Consider the following 7321-nt stretch of genomic DNA (forward strand, 5'->3'; position numbering starts at 1 on the left):
TTCTTCCTGATGAAGAAAAAGAAAGAGGTATCTAATGGGGTTGATGGTTTACATGAATTATTGGGGAAAAATTGCTTAGTACAAAAATGTAATATTTTTGAAAGACCAATTACAATGAATGCTTGTCATGGATCTATCTATCTACTTAAATAATATTTTTATCATGAACTACAAAGTTATTAACAAAAGTGAAACTATGCATAACCTAACAGAGGAAAGAAAGAAGAGGACTGAATAATTGAACATGATTCTACAAAAAGACCTCAGTTTTAAAATGGTAGTACCAAGATAGCCCCTCCTATTTCAATTCCCTTCTGCTTTCCTCAAAGTATCTTTTACATTTCATTCATATTCTCTCCTCCTCTTCTTGGCCAAAGGTTGGAACTAACAATTTTGAAAAGAATTGTATAATATCCAAAGCCAAATGAAGATTATGTTGAATTATTATTGTTAAGGGAAATACAAATTAAGACAAATATGAAGTTTACATTTTGAAAGTTGGCAACGATTACAAAAAAGTAGTGATTGGAAGGGATTATGATAAGGCAGATACACTAAAACACTCAGTATAGTTAATAATTCATCCAGTTATTCTGAAAAAATAATTTGGAATCATATTAAAAATGATTAAATGTTTCCATCTTTTTAGAGATTTTACTTTGCTTATATCCCAAGAGAGTCTGAGACAAAATTTAAAGTTTACATGTGTATGTTTGTGTAGATACATAGCTACCTACATATATTAATAGATATTCAATGTGGCATCTTTTGTGTTAACAAAAGAGGATAAATAGTTGCCTATTAACTAGGAAGCAGCTAAACAAACTGTTGTATGTGAAAGCAATGAAATATTAATTTGCTATAAGGAATATTATGAGAATTTATTGAAAGCACAAGTTAATTTGTATGAGCTGAGAACAAAATAAACAGAACTAAGAGAATGCAATAGTTATAATGAATGAATGAATTAAAAAAAATCAGTGCTTACTCTGAGCAAAACAGGGTACTAAGCATTGGGATTACAAACAAAATAGTAAGAGTGCCTGCTCTCAAGGAACTTACATTCTAAGGGAAGAGATAGCATCTAGAAGAAGTTTAGAATAAATCAGATGAAAAGGCCTAGTGATTTCTAAAATAGAGTAACAAAATAGTCTATAGTAATGCATCTTCTTCAATGTCATTTCCATTGATGAGTCCAAATATGTTTTTACTGAGGAATCATTTGGCAGTGCCAAGGACTTGGGTTGTGAGAACTTTCTTTTCTAGGTCTTCAAGAGCTGTGGCTACTGTATTGGGAGGAGGAAGGACAAAAGAATGCAGAGGGAGGCTAGTGACCTTGAAGAGGCAGTTCCTGGATGTATTATTGTTTGCCTGTTTGTTTTATTCCACAGGGACTAGATGGTGTATGTGGGAGCCAGTCTGGAAGTGGGATAGGTGGTTTGTGGGTGGGAAGAAATCAGCATTACTGTTTCTGGGCTCTTGAATTTTATACATTCTTTGATACTAATTGTTTGGCAGTTAGTGTTAATGTAGCAAGATTGACTGTTCCCTTTGCCGAAGGAGTTGTTATTTTTTCATAATGTCTATGGGTCAGGGCCCTTGGTAAAGAAATTTAACATTAAATAAAGCTGAATACTAACTTACTGTACTGAATGATTCTGGCCCAGGAGAACAAATGAGGAAGCATCTGCCTCTTTCTAGAAAGATATTCAATAATGAAATTTGCAGCTTTTAGTATCTATCTCCTTTTCTTTTTTGATGAGACTATTTCACCTTTATTGTTCATCTATATTATTGGGTTATTATAATAGTTTATATTTGCTTGGTGCTTTTTGGTTGCTTACTATACCCTATTCAAGTGATTACTATATATTATTTCTTTAAGGAAATATAAGCACCATGTTTTTTTAATATCCTGACTTGTCTGTTTTGATTCACATTTATCATATATTATAAAGGGCTGATATTAGAGCAGAAAAAGAAGCAGGCATTGAGTTAGGACCATGGAAGTCCAAGACCCATATCTGAGGCATTCTGCTGGTATGACGTTGGGCAAGGCACTAAACCTCTCCATAATCCAGATAATCCTCCAAGATATAAAATTTCCTACTTGTGCCTCTCTGCACTGTGATTCTAGGAGTCCTCTGCACTGATGAAATCATAAGTCTAGATTGAAAACCAAATCACAGATATAAAATAGGAAAACATATACTCTAAACATATATGAGAGCAGGTTCTATTATTTTTTCAGTTATATTTGTATAAGTTTCATCCACAAATATACATTCTCAATTTAAATATAACCTTAAACATAATGATTTACTGGACGACCCAATCATCAAAAATTAAATCGAAATGATTTTCTATAAATTTAAAAATTATATTGAGATGATTCGTATTAATTAATATTAGGGAGAATTGTATGACAAAGTTAAAAATGGATGACATTTTTCAGAAAGCTTCAGAGAAGATTGTAGATTTCTATTTTGTTTCATTCAACAAATACAAATCTTCTTTAACTCAGACAGACGAATGCAATTCCTCAGGGGTATTCTTTGCAGTGTCATTTAATGTCAAACCTATACAGTAGTAAAACCAGTGCCCCAAATAGTCTAACTTATTGGAGCAAAGAGAATTTCTAGGGAAAAGGCAGTTTTGTTATACTGAGAAATGGTTTCAAAAAGGCACCACTCTCCTGTGAGCAAGATAATGAATGACATGGAAACATGTAGATAAACTAAAAATGAAATATGATCAAATGTTCATTATGACTATTTTTATTTGTAAAAACTCTGAATTATATATTACTGTGAATAAATAATACTCCTTTTTTATAAAGAATCCAAAGACCAAATAAATAGAGAATTGTTTTCTTATAAATTTCTCTTTAGTTCCTAAATTTCTCCTCTCTCTCTCTCTCTCTCTCTCTCTCTCTCTCTCTCTCTCTCTCTCTCTCTCCCTGTAGTGAGTAGATGACATTGGCTCTACTCCATTTGAGAAGAACATCTGTAATAGCCAGCTGCACATTGGCATTTGGGTAAGATTTGATTGATGTTGCAGTTGACTATAGATTTACAAATGTGGCCCAAGGCCAGTTCCCCCTTATTTCTGCAATGAAACAGTTCTTAATATTGAGTGTTTGCTAGAATGAGAAACAAAGAAGTTTTCCAGTCTATTTCTCCATTGGTAAAATAAGGATAATAGTATTAGTTTAAACTACCTTAAAGGAGTGTTGTGAGGCTCGAATTTAATAATGGTGCATAAATAGAGGAGTATGTCCTGTTATAATTATTTTAAAAAGAAAAGGCATCAATGACCTTTTTTTAATTTTTAAAAGGCTATTTAATAATAAAAAATAGACCAAAACTACTCACATTAATTTTTAAATAGATCAGACACCTTAGTCATATGAAATAAGATTTTTAAGCTCATTATTGCATTCACAGCCTTAGTTGGAAATTGGAAATACAGGGAAACTTTTTCTGCATGGATGTGACCAAGTTTCATTGGGAAACGAAGGGTCAGGAGTGGAGTCACTATTTTTTTCAGTTTCCACCTTGAAAACTGAGCAAAATTAAAGTCAATGGACAACCTTTCCCTTTCATATTATTATTTGTGTAACATTTGGCATATCACTGAACCTCTCTGGATTCAGTTCCTCATTTTTAAAATGAGGAAACCTTACCAAATAGCCTCTAATATCCCTTCCAGATCTAATTCTCTGGTCTCATGATTTACTGGGGCATTGGAGCATTGTGGGGGTGGGTGGAGAAATAATGGAAAAAATATTATTTTTTCACAAGACTCCCAGAACTAAGATTATCCTATCCTTTTTCTATTTGTTCTATTCTGATTGGAATTGAATGAAAGTTTTTATTTACTTCAATGATATCTCAGTTGAAACTACATTGTTTTTATAATTCTTATCTAACATAAAACTAATTTTATCAGGATTTCCAATCCACAATTATTACTAATAATATTGTCTTATGCATGACAATATAATTATTATAAATTTATTACATATACTTATAATTGTTATTAGTTTTTCAAAGTTCTTCCACTTTCCACTTTTTTCCCAATTTTATACTTAGCATAACTCCATGAAGTAAATTACATAGTTATGCCAAGGAAGCAGAATGAAATTAAAGAATGAACTTTGGACAAATCAAAGCTCTCCACTGTCCTTCTATGTAACCCTGCGCAAGTTGCTTCATGTTGGTACAATCAAGTTTGCTCATGATTAATAAAAAAAAAAAGAGGGCATTGTGCTACACAATCTAAAAGGTACCTTCCAGCTATAAATTTCAATGATTCTAGTATTTTCATTTGATTGTTGAGAAAACTGATTCAAATAGAAGGGTTTTTTTTTTTCAGTTTAAATTTGTTTCTTACATTAAAGTTTCCACATATCTCCTTTCCTCCCTCTTCTACACTAAAGAAGGAATAAATCTGACAAAAATATATACATATGCATAGAAATATAGATATATAACTATGTCAAAGGGAATTTAACTAACTAAAGTCACACAACTTCATAGTGGCAAAGCTGGGATTATAACTCAAGTGTACCAACTCTAGAGTACAGGATACTCTTTGTGGCTATATACTGACTTTAGAATTGTTCTTTATTTTTTTCTCCTTATGACTTCCTCTGAAATTAGATTTAAATGGTTTTTAAGTCAGTTGAAAATAAAGCAGCCGTAATATTATTTTGTTAAAAATATTCTGGCTAGTAAATATTAATGAGAAAATATTTAGTTGGCATGGAAGGGGGACCTCATCTTAGAACTGTGGTCCTGGAAAGCAAATATCCAGTAATTTTACCTGTCATTTTAATTATTCATGTTATTACTGGTAAAAAGTAAAAACATAGGGATTGTTGGAATTAATTTTATCTGTTCTTTAAATTCAAGCCTGAAATATGAATTGCTTGACCAGAAAAAAACAGAAAATGCCATAGATAGTTTAGATAAGAGGTTAAATGGAGAATCTCCATGTGCTTCACAAGATATTGAAACAGAGCAATGGAAATAAAAATGACAATTCTATATAAATTAATTTACCAATCAAACTACACAAAATTATTTCATAGAGCTAGAAATAATAATACAAAATTTATCTGAAAGAATACAAGACCAAGAATATGAGAGAAATTCATAAAAAATATATGAAAGAAGGTGATTTAGGTGTACCTGATCTAAACAGTATTAGAAAGCAACAACCAACAAAACAGACTGCTATGGGCTAAGGAACAGAATAGTGGATCAAAAGAATAGAATAGGCTTTCAACATACAGTAGTAAATGACCATAGTAACCTAGTGTTTGGCAAACCTAAATATACAAACTTTTGGAAGAACTCATTATTCCTCAAAAACCTCCAGGAAAACTGGAAAACAATATGGTAAAAATTAGGCTTAGACCAACATCTCACAGCATATACCAAGGTAAAATCTAAATGCATAGATGATTTGGAAATAAAGTGTGATAGGGGACAGCTGGGTGGCTCAGTGGATTGAGAGCCAGGCCTAGAGATGGGAGGTCCTAGGTTCAAATCTGGTCTCAGAAACTTCTTAGCTGAGTGACCCTGGGCAAGTCACTTAACCCCCATTGCCTGTCCCTTATCACTCTTCTGCCTTGGAGCCAAAAAAAAAGAAAAAAGAAAAAAGAAATAAAGCGTGATATAATAAAGAAATCATTGTAGTATGGAATAGTTTCTCTGTTGATTCTACAGATGAGGGAAGAATTTACATACACACAAGAGAGAGAACTTTATGAGGCATAAAATAGATAATTTTGGCTATATTAAATTAAAAAAATTTTTGCTAAGAAAAAAAGCTTCCAAGATTATAAGGAAAACCACGAACTGGGTAAAAACTTTTATAGCAAATATCTCTGACAAAGCCATCATTTCTCACATATATAGAGAACTGAATCAACTTTACAAGAATACAAATTGTTTCCCATTTGACAAGTCAAAGGATCTGAATAGGCAAGTTTAAAATGAAGAAACTGAAACTATCTATACTCATATGAAAATATGAAAAAATATCCCCAATCACTATTAATTAAAGAAATGCAAATTGAAACAACTCTGAGGTACCACTTTACAGCTATCAGAATGGCTAGTATCACAAATAAAAAAAAAAGAAAGAAAATGATAACTGTTGGAGGGAATATGGAAAACATGGGATGTTGATACACTGTTTATGGAACTCTGAACTGATACAATCATTCTGGAGATCAATTTGGAGCCATGACCAAAGGCCCATAAAACTGCATACCCTTTGACCCAGCAATACCAATTTCTAGGTTATATCCTAAAGAGATAAGGAGGAAGGACTGTTTTTCTGGTGACAAAGAACTAGAAACTGAAAGAGTGTCCATCACAAGGAATGGCTAAACAATTTGTAGTATATGATTGTAATAGAATACCGGTATACCATTATAAATGACAAACAAGTCAATCACAAAAAAATCCTGAAACAGCTTTTATGAAGTAACACAAAGTGAAGTCAGCAAAACCAGGAGAAGATTGTACATAGTAACAACAATGAAGTATAATGATGAACTGTGAATGACAGTTATCAGCAGTGCAAAGATCCAAGAAAACTCCAAAAGGGCCTCATGACAAAAAAGGCTATCAACTGCCTTAAAAGTAACTAATGGAGTCTAAATGAAGATCGAAGAATACCATTCTTCACTTTATTTGCTCCATGAATTTTTCTTAAGTGTGAGCAATATTTGTCTTCTTTCACAATATGACAAACATGAAAATATATATTGTATTATAAGATGTGTACAAGCTAAAAGCATATTACCTGCTATCTTGGGAGGGGTGAAAGAGAGGAATAGAACACGGATTGCAAAATGTCTGAAAATAGTAATTATATTGACATAATATGGAAAAAATTAAATTAAAAATTATTTACATTTGTAAAAACAAAGCTATACTTAATGTGGTTATGAAAGTCTCAAAAAAAGAATATGGAGTGAGTATGAATAATGGTAAAGATGCTACACACACACATACACACACACACACACACACACACACACACACACACACACACCCCTCTGACTGCTTATCTCTTAATCCAATAAGACACTGACTTTTAAAATAACACCAATCATGACTTTAGGTGAGTGATATGAACTGGAAGAAATGAAACTCTAATATTAGCAGAATTTGACTTCTTGAAGGATTATTCTAACAGACTAATAGAGCCAAGAAACATAATATTTATCAAGAATAATTAAATTATCCAGTCTTTGAACAAGCATAAAGGAACCTGCTGAACAGTACAAATGCATTTCTGA

Source organism: Gracilinanus agilis, chromosome 5 (assembly GCF_016433145.1).
Source record: "Gracilinanus agilis isolate LMUSP501 chromosome 5, AgileGrace, whole genome shotgun sequence".
Taxonomy (NCBI): domain Eukaryota; kingdom Metazoa; phylum Chordata; class Mammalia; order Didelphimorphia; family Didelphidae; genus Gracilinanus; species Gracilinanus agilis.